Below are 15,557 nucleotides of genomic sequence, written 5' to 3'. Positions count from 1 at the left end.
AAAAAACCATTTGTGCTTCTAGAATTGTCTGATTCAGAAATCTCCAAGATTACAGATGTTTGCCTCATGCCATGACTGCTGCAATCTTTTGTTAGTCATGGCTGTTTTGCTCAAGCCTTTCACTGACTCACACCCTTTTTTCAGTTGACAGCACCACAACACTCCTAAATGAGCTTTTTCTGTCCTTTGGTTCTGCCCCACAATGAAGACAGAAAATTACCTGGCAAATCAAGCACAGCAACTGCACCTTCCACACAACCTGCACAGGGAGATTTCCCTGTGAAATCCACTGTTCCTCTGACTGGGATTCTCAGAGCTCACCTTTAGGTCTCCTCTCAGTAGTGCATTTAATGCATCACTTCACAGCTGCTGCATAAATCACACTGGGACAATTACCTGCTGCCATGTAATTAGTGATGACAGCAGCAAATGAAGGCAGCTCAGAGCATCACACAGGGCTCCACGCAGGAAAAATCATCTCTGATTGTGGCTTTGTTAGAGAAAAGCGTTTTGCTATCCCCCAGCCATGGCTGTACCTCCCCAGCAGCACATCCCCACCCACACAAGGTGTTTGCTCAGGAGGGAAAGTCACAAAGCTCCTGAAGTGGCAAACTTAAAAGTACTGCAGGAAAGGTATTTCACCACATCTGACTTCATTTTCTAATATAAAATTATGGACATTGGGGTCAGTACTTCACCTTGAGCAGCAGGAAGATGACTCCCATTTTGAATTTGTTTTTTTCCTTTAAGCTTGAACACACACCCTGAGAAAGGACCCTCTTCATCTCATCCCCTCTCCCAAAACCATGGGGGTTTGGAGAGGTAGGAGAAGGCACGGAGCTACACAGGGTCAGGTCAAAATAAAATGGAAAACCCATTGCATGCTCAAATTAGGATCTAATTCTTGGAATATTAACAATAGAGAAAAAAATTAATACCTAAGCTTTGAGGTTTCCCCCACCACCACCACCACCACTTGTGACCCACATAGTTTAACTACTTCCATAACATTATTCCATGGGAATCTTTGAAACCAGACAACTTAATATATGTAGATGCAAAATCAACACACATTTGAATTTCCTAATGAGACCAGAGCTTTTGTAATAAGGCTATTTTTGGTCTAGGTATTTATAACTGTCCCATCCCAAATTGAAAAGAAGGAGCAGTTTGTAAGTTTATCCAGTCTTTGCATAAAGTATGTGACTGGAGCTGATGTTAATGAGTTCATTATGGCATCGTATCTAAAACCTTCTCCCCAGCTAAGGAAAAGCAAACAGCAGATACTCAGTGGCCAAAATTTCCACACACTCCAAATCTGAGGGATGGTTTCCTTCACCACAAACCCAAACACTACCAGAGCTGCAGGGACAGGGGGCACACAGAACCTCCTCAGCCAGCACAGAGCACTGTGGGGTTAAACCCCCTGTCAGAGGACACATCCCATTCCAGGCACCCCCTCTCCTAGAACTTGTCTAAAATCATGACAGACACAGGCAAAGCACCCACATCATGGAAAGAAAAGGACTTCCTTCCCCAGGTATGAGAAGGGCTGATGCCACCCTGATCCCACATGGCAAATAGGTTGCTTTTAGCCACATTCCCATTTCAGCCTCTACAGGACCAGGGAGGCTGCAGGAGGAGGCAGGATGGCATCTCCCAGGCAGCTATCAGGAAGACAAGAGGGCACGGTCTTAAGCTCTGCCAGGGGAGGTTTAGGTTAGATATCAGGAAGAAATTCTTTACAGAGAGGGTAATGAGACATTGGAATGGGCTGCCCAGGGAAGTGGTGGATTCTCCATCCCTGGAGGTTTTTAAGATGAGACTGGATGTCTCAGTGCCATAGTCTAGTAACCACAGTTGTAGTCAATCAAGGGTTGGACATGATGATCTCAGAGGTCCTTTCCAACCCAGCTGATTCTATGATTAACAACAAAACCATTACCAAGAGTCAACACGTCCAAGCAGCTTCTGAGGACCCTGTGAAACCCACACAGACCCTCAGAGTCACTCACCACAACAGCAGAACAGACCCTCCACCCAGGATCCTGCAGAGATCCAACCCCCCTCCCACTCCTTTTGCCCCCTCTGGCTGTGTCTTGTTTCCCTCAGGGGTGGGATTTGCCACCAGGTGTTGGCAGTGAAGGCAGTGACCACCTGGCCCTTCCCCTCCTGCTTTCCTTGGGTGGTAACAGGGAGAACCTGCCCTGCCTTGGAATCACACACTGGTTTGGGTGGGAGGGGAGCTTAAGGCCCATCCAGTCCCACCCTCTGCAGTGGGTAGGGTCATCTTCTACCAGACCAGGTTGCTTCAAGCCCCATCCAACCTGGTCTTGGACATCCCTCTGGGATTCCAGCATGGAAACATACAGCAAAAATGAGAAGCAAGAGCACTGTTTGGATGTGACTCATGTGAGTGTCACCATGGCCCATGGCAATGAAAGTGGGGGAAGGGTTTTGCTTATGGAAATTGTTCTGCCTTAGGGACAGCTGGAGCAGGGAAAGGATCTTAATTGCTGGAGCTCAGGAAATGACAAGAAAAAACCTCCAACCTATTTTTTGTTCGGAATGGATTTTTTAAGTGACCAAGTCATTGTTCCTTTAATTTGACTTTCCTTTATCCAGTCTGACAGCTGCCACCATCCAGGAGGTGTGAAAAGCCAGGGGGTGAGCCTGAGTGGGGTGACACTGGTCATGGTGGCTTTGAGGCACAGCATGACATGAGTCTGTGATTGGATGTGCTGGGGTTGGTCCTTTTATAACTTTAATTTAAAAGGTTTCTTGGCTGTTTGCTGTTTCTTGTCATTTTAAAAAAACCCTACATTTCTCCAAACCCGATACCAGAGCAGCTCTGGGTATCCCAGGAGTTGGGCAATGCACCCATGGTGGCCTGACCTCACAACAGTCATTCTCCAGGACCGAGAGAAGGCATTTTAGACCTTTTTCTGGTCACAGAATTTACCCCTGGAGATCCCCAGTTCACCCTGAGCTTGAGCCAGTGCTCCCAGCCTCCTGAGCCAGTGCTCCATCTCCTTTCTTCCCAATCCCCATGGCCTGTGTACAGGGATTTTCCCCTTTCCTCTGAGCTGCTGCTCAGATTTTCCGCCCTTTCCTCATTTAGTAGCCCTGTCCCCTTATATTTCTGCAAGATATTTGTAACTGGTATACAAATTGTAATTTGTATAAACATTGTAATTTGTATTAAAAAATATAATTTGCATAACAATAATTTCCTCTGGCAAATACTTTGGGTTTTATGTTTTCTGGTTTTGAGGGTTCACTGCAGATCCTGTGTTTCCTTTTGAATTCTTAAAAGGCACAAAAATGGTTAAGGATTTGTAAACTCTTCTCCGTTATTTTCAGAAGTGGAAAATAAATGAAGTGAGTTTCATTTCAGGAGGGTTTTTTTCACATATTCCCCAGGGCAAAATTTTGATGCAGCAGCAGCAGAGTCAGGTTGTCTCAAGCATGAAGAGTATCATGTATATAAATATATATATCAGGTTCTGACATTTGAAATCATCCCAGCAAAAGTCCTCTTAATTTTTTCTGTTCATTAATTTGAAGCTGAAGACACGTGTTATGGCCAAAGGCTGCTGAGTCAGGGGCATGTTCATCTTTTCTGCTGTTATCATTATTCCTTTCTGATTTCCCAAAGCCTGGCTTGTTCTAACTCAGCTCCTTGACTGATGCTGTGCAGTTTGGCACAGTCCTGCTTTAGAGTTCTCTCCAAATTCCTCACTTCTGCAAGTGGGTGTCTCTCATTATCCTGCCATTAATAGTGGATGAACCAACAGCTGCTCCGTGCTAATGAGCCACAGCAAAGAGAGTTCTCTGCAGCTCCAGGCTTGGCACAGTGCCTGGGAACTCAGGGAATCACATACTGGTAGGGCTGGAAGGGACCTGAAAGGTCCTGCCATGGGCAGGGACACCTTCCACTAGACCAGATGGCTCAACCTGTTGAGTTACAGCAACAATTCCTGCCCTGACGACACATATTTAAGTGGGAAAAGCAGGAATACACTTTGATTACATGCACATTTCCTACTTCAAAAGATAACTGTAGTACTACAACAAAATGAAAGAGTAAGGTTAGATGGGATACTGGGAAGGAATCCTTCCCTGTGAGGGTGGTCAGGCCCTGGCACAGGTTGCCCAGAGAAGCTGTGGCTGCCCCATCCCTGGAACTGTCCAAGCCAGGTTGGATGAGGCTTGGAGCAGCCTGGTCTAATGGAAGGTGTCCTTGCCCATGGCAGGGGGTGGAACTGGATGAGCTTTAAGGTCCTTCCCACCTGAACCATTCCATGATGCCTGAAGGTCTCTGAGTATCCCCCCATCCCCTTATACCCAGTGTTATAACACACAAAAGAACCAACAGATGAACAAAGAAAAAGGAATTTATGTATTGAAGACCCACATGGGCCTGAGCAGAAAGCCCAGCTGGGCAGCAGTGCCCAGGGCATCCCTGTGCACTCTGACCAGGCTGGGTCAGGAGTGAAGCCCTGCCTGGCACTCTGGCACCGTGAGAAATGCTGGGGGCCAAATCCTGCCCATGAGTGTGATGAGAGACCCCGCTCCCAGATCCAGAGACACCTGGGGACAGCACTAAGCTGAGAACTGCACAAGGTCTATTTCAGGTTGCTGTTAAGGCCCTCCAAGGTCAGTACCAATCTCTGTGTCCCTCAGTTAAGCACAAACATTAATTTACACTGATGTCCAGGGACATATTTAAGTGCTCTGTGTCAAAACCCCATTTACTCTCCTTGAAAAGCCATTTTCAGAAGGTGAGAGGACACTGGATGGGGCAGTAACCCTGAAGGTCACAGGCAGATCCCAGGTCAAAGGCCTGGGATCATTAACCAGCTCAGGAAAATCTACCATAAATAATGGTAGAGATCAGTGTAATTAAATAATGCAAAAATAGCTGCCAGTTACAATGTTCTGTGTGTTTATGTGTATCTATACATACACATGTACACACAGGGGGTTTTGAGTGAGGGGTTAACAGTTGGCTTTGATGATCTTAGAGGGATTCTCCAACCTAAACAATTCCATGATTAGGGAGACTTTCCTTTGAAATTCTGGTTACAGCAGCAGCACCTTCCAATATATAATTATGTTATGAGGGGACAGGTTTAGGTTAAGGTTATATTTAACAAAGCTTATATGGACAATTGAAACTAGAACCAGGTGAAACACTGGCTTGGATATTTCAGATAAAGGAATGCTTTAAAAGAAAGTCCCTATGGGTCCATTCTAACTCGAGGTATTCCCTGATTCCACAATTCTACAGCTGGCAGGAGCCAGATGGACCTCAGCAGTGCCATTTGTAGTATATCCAAAATGAAAGCAAGGGGCTGGAGATCCTGGAGCCTGAGGGAAAATAGCAAAGCACCACCACAGATAGTCCTTCCTGACACTGATCTGAAAGGGATGAGACAAAACCAGCCAACACTCGCTTTTCCAAGAGCGGGGCTGTGAAGTTTCTGACAGGTTCACTGGGTTTGCAGCCTTACGATTCTCCTCTAACTAGAGAAACATTTCCCCAGGAACATTTTCCTTTCTAAAGCAACTGAAGATGTCAAGTGAAGCTGAGAAATTTCTTCTGGAGCAGAGCAGTTTAATTTCTGATGCATCTTCATGATTTCAAAGTTAAAGAGAGCAGGTTTAGGTGGTATATATGGAAGAAATTCTTCCCTGTGAGGGGGGTGAGGCCCTGGCACAGGTTGCCCAGAGAAGCTGTGGCTGCCCCATCCCTGGAAGTGTCCAAGGCCAGGTTGGACGGGGCTTGGAGCAACCTGGGCTAGTGGAAGGTGTCCCTGCCCATGGCGGGGGTGGGACTGGATGGGTTTTAAGGTCCCTTCCAACCCACTTCGATGATGCTCTGACTTACAATGACTTTTCAACAACCAAGAGATCCAGGCCTCGAGTTTACTTTATCTTAGCTTCAAATCTGTCTGATGGCATCACTTAACAAGAGATTCAAGTGAGGAGTTTTTGGGAGAGAGTGGAAGCATTTGGTGAAATAAATTTTTTGACAATAAACAAAAGAATAAATTGGAATGTCTTAGTTAATGTGTTGCAAAATTTGGAATACTGTCTCTTCTTTTTAAATTCAGAAGGTCATAAAATTTGCCAGATAACTTTGAAATGCAAAGAGTAGCAGGTTTATTTCTGCATTTTGTTGAATAAAGCTACATGGAATCACTTTTTTTTTATTTAAATACCATGGGGCACTGTGAGCTGGTGCCCTTGGAATGCAAAGTAGGGAAACACTTAGATTAGAACAATTAGTGCAAAAAACATCTGCATCCCTTGTTAACCATAGGGACTGTCTAGCAAAAGGATTTTTTTTTTTTACTGTTAATTGGAATTCATTAAAATAACTTTGCTTCAAAGTAAACATTAAAGCCATTTCTGAGCTTTTTATTTTCATGTTTACCTAGGCAGGTTCCATCTGGTTTAGGCTCCTCTGAACAACAACAACTTGGAGCAAGAGACTGGACTTTTAAAGGAATCACTGCTGGAAGCTTAAAGTATCAGCTGCTCTCAAAGTCAAGCCTCGCTGCTCCCAGGTCATTGCTGTGACCTAAAGTGGCACTGTGGGGTCACAGGAAGGCTCCTGCATTGTGAGACCATGTGGGAGCATTATTTTAGGAAGGAATCCTTCCCTGTGAGGGTGGTGAGGCCCTGGCACAGGTTGCCCAGAGAAGCTGCGGCTGCCCCATCCCTGGAAGTGTCCAAGGCCAGGTTGGACGGGGCTTGGAGCAACTTGGGATAGTGGAAGGTGTCCCTGTCTATGGCAGGGGGTGGGACTGGATGTCCTTTAAGATTCCTTCCAACCCAAACCATTCTGGGATTCCACGATTCTAAAAAGAACTGTGATGTTCATCCAATCAGTTACACAACAGGATGTTTTTGTAATAGGAGGGTTAGAAATGTTTGAGAGAGCTGCTAACACACACACACAGAGAGAGAGAGAGAGAGAGAGAGAGGGAGAAACATCTGACTAAAAGGCCTGAATCATTTCAAAGTTCTTTAGGCTGGAGGCACTTCAGGAAACTGTTCATTGTAGATGCAGCTGGAAGGAGCCAAGGGGCTGGAAAGGCCCTGGGGGTGGGTTGAAGGGTGAATGTATCTTTAGGGAACCCCTTCACTTGCTGCAGTGAAACACTGGCAGTTCTGACAGTGCCTGAGGATTCCCACAGTCCAACATGGCCTTATAAAGGCTATTAAGGAGGCATCACTTATTACTATAAAATAAAAACATTCCTGTGGAGACCTAAGATGAAGAAGTCCCTTCTCCTGGGTGGCATTTCAGTGTCACACTTCTGATGTTGGCTGCCTGCCCTCCCCAGGCTTTGGAAAGCACAGAGACACACACATGGGAATGTGGGGCTGGGGAATCACTGGTGATGTGACCTCGGTGACTTTACAGTGGTGCCAGTGATGCTCCTGGTGAAAAGATGCTCTCAGTGTGCCTTGGGAAGCTGTGCTGGCACAACCAGAGAAGTTTTGTCGCTGTCTTTGTAGTGTTTCACCTATCACACATCAGGGCTGCACAGAACAAGTCATTTGCAGAGGATGGACCCCATGTCTGCTGCTGCTCCAAACCTGCCTCCTTTTTCCCTGTGCCACCTTCAGGAATCCCAGCGAGGGCTATCCCAAGGCTCAGATGATGCAGGTGAGATTTAAGCAGAAAACAGCTCTCCCAGCTCTCCATCCCTGAGTGCTGGTGACTGAGCCCCTGGAGGCTGCTGCTCCCCTACCTCTGAATGTCAAGGATAAAATTCCACTCTAGAAGGATAAAATCCTCCTGGCTCTGTCCCTGCTCAGCTCCACCCACCTTCCAAACTCCCTCTTGCTCTCCACTCACAGAGACCTCGTTTTCCCACCACTCTGACAATAAGGATATGCTCCCAGCAATCCTTTCCCATCACTGGCGCTGGGATGTGAGCCTTGCAATATTCCTTACCTTGCAATCTCCACAATGGGCAGGATATGCCATCCCCAGCTTTCCATCAAGCAGCACAAAGCATTTACAGCAGCAGCGCTCACAAAAAGTGCTGAAAAGTGACAAAATATTAGTTCTAATTCCTTTCTGGATGACACATTATTACAAGGGTATTAGCTGAGGTTTCCAATTTTCCTGGTTGCTGTGATTTAGGAAACCAATGTAAAGATTTCCAGACACTGCATATGAATAATTTACCACTCACTCGATTCATCTTTGAAAAGCTTCCCTATTTTACCAGGATCAAACAAATGTCACACCACCTTGTCACATCCCATCACAAAAGCAAATGAGTAAATTTATCGTTAAAAGACATTTAAAGACAAGTTAATGCCCAGTAAATCTCAGAATATGGATTGGAAGGTGTGAGAGCTGCGAACCTGTGTGTGTATGAGATGCAAACTTCCCGAGCCTGGTGGGGTGAAAGACTGTGTGACAAGGGTGGGACTTCTCCCATTACTGCTGATTTAGGCTGAAAATCCAATGAAACTGCTTAACACTGGGCTCTTTAAAATCAGAAGTGTCATTATGAGTTGAAATAAAGGTTTAGAGCCCACTTTTACTTCTTATCTCCAGAAGTGTTGACATTTATGAATAAGGATTTGGGGATGGAAGTGTGTCATTGGCAAGAGGGCATTTCACAGGAGGACCCTGCAGTCAAGGAGAAGCCAAAAAGTCAAGAGCAAGATGAGGGTGAATGGAGACATTTGCTCAGAGGCATTTTAAGCAGCACTTTCTCCTGAGAAACGAGGACAGGAAGGGAATTCACACCCAGCAGGCTGGCAGTGCTCAGTTTTATGGAATCACAGGCTGGGTCAGGCTGGAAGAGACCACAGTGGCGCATCTGGTCCCACCTCCCTGCTTAGGCAGGGCCATCCCAGAGCACATGGCACAGGATTGTGTCCAGATGGTTCTGGAATATCCCCAGGGAGGAGACTCCACACCTTCTCTGGACAATCTGTTCAGTGCCGGGTCACTGCACAGTAAAGAGGTTCTTCCTCATGTTCAGGTGGAACTTCCTGGGCATCAGTTCCTGCCCATTCCTCTTGTCCCATTGCTGGCCCCCACGGAGCAGAGCCTGGTCCATGCTCTGGCCCCTCCCTACAGACACTGACAGACATTGGGGAGGTCCCCTCTCAGTGTCTCCTCTGGAGGCTGAACAGACCCAGCTCCCTCAGCCTTTCCTGGTCAGGGAGATGCTCCAGCCCCTTCAGCATCTCCGCAGCCTCTGCTGGACCCTCTCCAGGAGCTCCCTGTCCCTCCTGTCCTGAGGAGCCCAGACCTGGACACAGCACTGCACATGTGCCTTCCCAGGGTAGGATCATCTCCCTGACCTGCTGGAAATGCTCCTCCTAATGCACCCCAGGAGATATTTGGTAACTGATATTTGATCCATATACACTGGTACAGGATCACTGACATTCAGAGAGGCAAAATCACCTTTTTTGTTCCAGCACAACTTTCCCACCGTGATGATTCAACACTTCACAGTGAAACTCTGGTTGCTGGAAGCCTTCAGAATGGATTTAGTGTTGTATCATTAGAGGGCTCTAATTCAGTGGGAGAGGAGACATTTGAAACATCGCCTTGGATTTGCACCTGGTTGTTATTGCTTGAACTCAGAGACAGCCAAGGTTCTCAGGAAATCTGCCTGGGGAGAGGTCTGAGAATGCAGCTGTGGCTGTAAACAGCAAAGCCAGGCACTTCCCAGGGTGTAACAGCCCTTTGCATTCACCAGAGCATCCTACCTGTCATTAATTTTACAATAGCAGGAAATGGAGAAGTAAAACCCTTGCTTGGAGATTAATGCTCGGGAGCTCAGTGCTAAGCATTATTTACCCATAAATAAAATTATACTGTAGTCTCAGAGTCTGCAGTGCTTCCATTACTGCCTTCCCTGCAGCCGGATGGGATCCTGCTCAAACACTCCCACACGGGGCTGGCTGCCTGTGCCTTCCCGGTGTTCCCTGGGAAGCAGAGAGAGAGATCTCACTGCAAGGGCTGAGCAGAATTAATTGTGGCTTGTTATTTCTCAGAAAACTGTAGGAATTCGGGGGTTTCTTGGAGGGAGGGGTGTCCTGTCTACCCCAATCCCATCTCGTCCCAACTTGTCCAGCCTTGATGCATTGCCAGAGCAGCACTGACAGGAGGGCAGAGCTGTGTGAGGGTCAGTCTCTTCTCCCAGGTAATAAGGATCAGGACAAGAGCAGACAGCCTCAAGCTATGCCAGGGGAAGTTTAGGTTGGACACCAGGAAGAATTTCTGGAAAGGGTTGTTAAACTGGAGCACAGCTGCCCAGGGCAGTGGTGGAGTCCCCATCCCTGGAGGGACTTAACAGATGTGTAAATGTGGCACTTGGAGATGTTGAAACCGTGGGCTCTTCGAATTCAAGCACATTCACCTTCATCCTTTGATCTCCTAAAGCCACTTACCCAAAGCTTCTCACCCCAGATTTCTCTCTGTAGGGTTGAGGCTTCTCTGTTCAGTTCAGTTCCAGGGAATCAGGGGATTCAGGGACCTGACCCCATCTCCCTGAATGAAACATCTATAATTTTTACTTTGTACTTAAACTCCTTTAATTCAATATTTCTGCAAGGCTGAAATTTGTTTTAAAATAATAAGTTGAATACATCTGCAGCTGAGAATATTTGGCTGCCAATGCTTACACAGACTATTGAGGGAAGTTTTTTAAAATAACAGCTTTTTCAGACTTCAGCAGCATAATTAAACATATGCTTTTAACAGAGCTCACCTGCGGTGGCACCTGCCTGCAGCAGATTAAAGCTCTCAACCATATATTTGAAAGAAAAGCCAACGTAGCAAAGAGAATTAGCCCTCCTGCTTGAACCAAGGGCCCTAAACCTGGTTTTAAAGAAACAGAGAACAGCTTTGGGGCTGCAAAATGGAATGGTGGCAGAAGAGCAGGAGTGTGCTGAAGAAAGAACCAACAGAGACATCACCAAGGGCTTCTGGAAGATGAGCAGAGAGTAGGTTTAGATACTGGACACTGGAAAAGAATCCTTCCCTGTGAGGGTGGTCAGGCCCTGGCACAGGTTGCCCAGAAAAGCTGTGGCTGCCCCATCCGTGGAAATGTCCAAGGCCAGGTTGGACAGGGCTTGGAGCAACCTGGGCTAGTGGAATCTGTCTCTGCCCATGGCAGGGGGTGGAATGGGGTGGGCTTTGAAATCCCTTCCAACTCAGACCATTCCATGATTCTTTGAATTCAAGGCTTGACTGTGAACCTGCCTATTTTTTCCTGTAGAGGCATAAGTGAGATGGAAGAGGCTGTGCCAGAACCCTCTGCCTTGTGCTGTGATTTAGTTGTGCAACAACCCAGCGAGGAGAGAAAGAAATCCTCCCACCACATCACAATAGTGCAGAGTAGAGACATGACAATGAGGATAAACAGGTATTTGGCCAGGAAAAATAGAACCTCATTTTCCTTATCTTTTTTAAAGTGCCAGCATGAAAAGAAGAAGAGAAAGGATGCCCTTTAGAGGAAGCACAGCCCTTTCCTTGCTTTTTAACTGAGGGAGCATCTGCCCTAACAAGGAGGGGAGAATAATGGACTGAGAAATCACAATGTGTTTATTTTCCATTTGTTTGTTTGAAGAATGAAAACAGGTGGATGAAGAATTCTCTCCCTAACCTGTTTAAAAGCTCTGCTCATCCTCTCATCAGTTAACTCCTTTCTGTTCCAGTGAAGGGAAAGAGGCTCCTCCTTCCCTAAACGACTGGGAACATTAGAATTCCTAACGTATTTTAAGGGAATTTGTAGATAATGTCATAATTTCTTTCTTTCCTCTGAAAAGTTCAAGGTTTTCAGCCAACTCCCTCAGTGTTTTTGTTGGCTGTAACATTCGGATTTGTGAAAGCAGCAGAGAGTGAAGATGTTGAAAAAGCCTCATTCATCGCTTTGTACAAATGCTTTAACACAACACAAGGTGTTTTAGAGGAAAACCCCAGTTCTTTTGTCCCAGTTACCTAATTGCAGGTTTCCTTCCCCTTCAGATGCAAAACATCAAAGCCCAAGATCTTGAGTTCTTCCAGCTTTGAATTACATTTAACCCCTTCACATGTCAGACCTGTTTCTCTTGAAAGGGACTGAATGTGCCTTTCATAGAAAATATTTAAGATTTCTAGAGGCTTCATGGGCAGAGCTGTTATTAGTCAGTTGGCAGCAGTGTCACCCTGATGATGGATTATCAGCAGTGAAAGCCCAGCTGGCTGCACACACTTGAAGGATTCGGGCTCCATAAAATTGTGCTGAGAAATTGTCCCTATCGATAGTGAGGCTGGAGTGAGACGGATTCCCAAAGGGACTGGCCTGGACAGCAGCAGCCAGAGGTGGGGAGATTTCTGTTAACTGAGGCCAAGTCTCCTGCAGCATCTCTGGGTCAAAAGAGCTGCTGGGCTGGACAGCAGGGGCCTGTCAATGCTCTCCAGGTCCTAAAGGGCTAAGTCCACAGGAACAGGATAAAACTAGTCCAAAGCATCTTCCCTCCCCTCTCAACAAACCTTCCTGTTGTTCTTAGGAAGCTCCATGAGGAAACACGTACACGCCCAAAGCCTCCCCTTATACAAGCCTTGACCAGCAAGGATCAGTTTTTGGGGTGGAAGCCACAGACAGCACTTCAGGGTCAGATCAGACTATAGAAGAATTGTAAAGGGTGGTTCTTGGTACAGGCCAACAAGGCCCACAAGGCTCAAATGGCTTCTCCTGCCTCAGCCAGGAATCCTGGCATTTGTCTCCAACTGCTACACCAACTTCTCACATGTGGAGATGGAACTTGGACAACATTTAGGAGGATGGACAAAAGAAGCTTCCTGGCACTGCAGCTCCAAACAGACTTTCCATAGCCCCAGAAATGCTTTGCAAACCCTTTCTTGCCCCTTCCCCATCTGCTTTTCTTCTTCACAGAACTTGTTTTTTATTTCTTGACTCCAAGTTCTGCTTGGCCCATAAGCAAAACTCAGATCCTTGACATAGGAAGACAGATTTATCCCAAGCCCTGCTGAAACAAATGGTGACTCTCTTTTAACTCTGCATCTGCTCACCCCATTATTCCTGTGCTGTTCATGCAGAGGGAGCAGTAAATCCACGTTAGCAGTGACTTGCTGTGTCTATGAAGTTTATAAATCACGAAGGGACAGCCCCGTCCTGCATTATTAAAATCTGTTATTACACTCTGGTTCTGAGCTCAGATAAACCCCACCATGCAGCTGTGAGCCATGTGTCATGTTTGTCCGATATAAGAGCTTCTGGTAAGCAAAGAAAAAGGGATATTATAATATCCTGCTAAGAAATCTCGTGTAATATGGAGATGGAGTGGCAGATAATGCAGCCAACTAGAAAACGTTTGCTTGATACGGCTTTGGAAGGAAGAGATAAAGTCGCTGATGGGTGAATCCCGCCCTCCCCTCTGCTGCTTCTCCCTTTAAAGTCACAGGAGAGATTCATGGAGGAGGCTGCAAAATGCAGAGCAATCCCCCAAAGGAATCATCCAGCACTGCAAAGTATCTTCAGCAGAAATCCTGCCTGAATGCAATACTGCCATAAAACTTCATTTAGCAGAAGTCAGGAAAAAAAATTCTGTATCTCTTCAGGCCCTCTGGTCTTTAGAGCAGAATTAATAGACCCATAGAGTGGTTTGGGTTCAAAAGGACCCGAAAAGTCATCTATTGCAAGCCCCTGCCATGGGCAGGGACACCTTCCACTAGCCCAGGTCGCTCCAAGCCCCGTCTAACCTGGCCTTGGACACTTCCAGGGATGGGGCAGCCACAGCTTCTCTGGGCAACCTGTACCAGGGCCTCACTACCCTCACAGGAAAGAATTACTTTCATGTATCTATACTAAATCACCCCTCCTTCAGTTTGAAGTCATTCCCTCTTGTCCTGTCCCTCCAGGCCCTTGTCCAAAGTCCCTCTCCAGCTCTCCTGGAGCCATTTTAGGCCCTGGAAGGGGCTCTAAGGTGTCCCCAGAGCCCTCTCTGCTCCGGGCTGGCTGAGGGGCTGCAGTGCCATGATGTTGCCCAGGCCCCAGATAAGGGGTTCCCTCTGTGGTCCCACTCCTCTCATTGCTGACAACACACCCTGAACAGCCCTTCTGATTGTTTGGCAAACGCCAGCTCTTGTTATCCTGAAGAGAACTGGAGAGCAGAGGAGAAAACAACTCTGTTTCCCTGCGTGTTCCCAGTATCATTTGTGCAGCCTCCTGTTCCCCTCTGTCCTTGTTCCCTTCATCTCCCAGCACAGCAAAGAGGGGAAACCCTTGGAGTTGTCAGTGTGTGCTGAGAAACCACAAAAACTGGCAAAGGGACAAAGGGCCAAGTTTAGTCCTTTAAATTATCATGAGCTCATTTTTAAAGTGTGAAAGGAATGGCAGGCAGCCGGCCAGCTTTCCTTTGGAAATGGGCTTTCCCAGGGAAAGTGTGGAACTGCTGGGGGAGGCTGCTGGCACCTGCTCTACCTGTCCCACTGCCCCCCAGATCCCCCACCCTGCACCCACCCAAGGCTGGGAATACCCCTCACCACGAGTCAGAGCAATAAACTTTAAGCCAGAAGGAAAACAGCACTTACAATTCCTAGATTTCCAGTGGTTAGAAAACTGGAAAACTGATGTTTTCCTCCCGTTATGGTGTTTGACATGTCAGTCAACAGGGTTTACACACACTCACACACATAATTGATGCTGGATTTTAAATACAGTGCATGGCACACAATTTACTTACTTCATTTATTCCGTGGTACCTTAAGGCTTTATCCCTGTTTGCCCATTTTTTCCACCCCATGCCTCATTTGCTGGTGACAACAGACAGAGTCATTAGGCCTGCGATGTGCAAGGACGGCTTCCAGCAGCAGTACTCGCAGCTTTGTCTTTGCCCATATGCCCAATGATTTGTTCAAAAGCAGAATTTTTGAGTAATTTATGACTGTTTTTCCCGTGATACAGGTGGTTTATTGATCTGTTTAATCCAAGTACCCCTGGTCTCACAGAAGAAAATGCTTCTCTTTTTTGTGCTGCTCATTTACAGACCCCTCCAAGCACGAGACTGTGCTGCCTATTACCTTAATTGACTGACTTTTTAACAAGTTTCTGTCTAGAGAGAACAAAAATAATTTCAAAAATGCTTGATCAGCTTCAAGTTTTCTCATCTTCCCCTTCTCAGGACACCTATTGCTCATTCTTACCTCACTCACCTAAAGGTGACTTTGAAGGTCATATCAGATGAAGTTCAGCTATTTGAGGTTCAGGCAATGAAAAGTGCCAACATTTACACAGAGACACCTCTACTCTGCTCCAAGCAAAAGCCACAATATTTAGATATAAGTTGCCAGTCTCATTATTTCAGAGAATTTTTTTCTCCTGCTGAAGCCAATAAGGATGCTACTGCTGGTAAAGGGAGAACAAAGTCCAAAGGACACAGTCATACAACTTTTAATCTTCATAATTTTTTTTTCTAACTACAATAAATCAAAATGAACTCAAACCTTTGCTGTTCCACAAAGGAGAGCCTAGATGCATTCTCAGAAAAGCTCTTTC

The sequence above is a fragment of the Pipra filicauda genome, unplaced genomic scaffold (genome assembly GCF_003945595.2).
Source record: "Pipra filicauda isolate LSUMZ 115617 unplaced genomic scaffold, ASM394559v2 scaffold150_size2825430_pilon, whole genome shotgun sequence".
Lineage (NCBI taxonomy): Eukaryota > Metazoa > Chordata > Aves > Passeriformes > Pipridae > Pipra > Pipra filicauda.
This window is presented reverse-complemented; position numbering follows the sequence as displayed.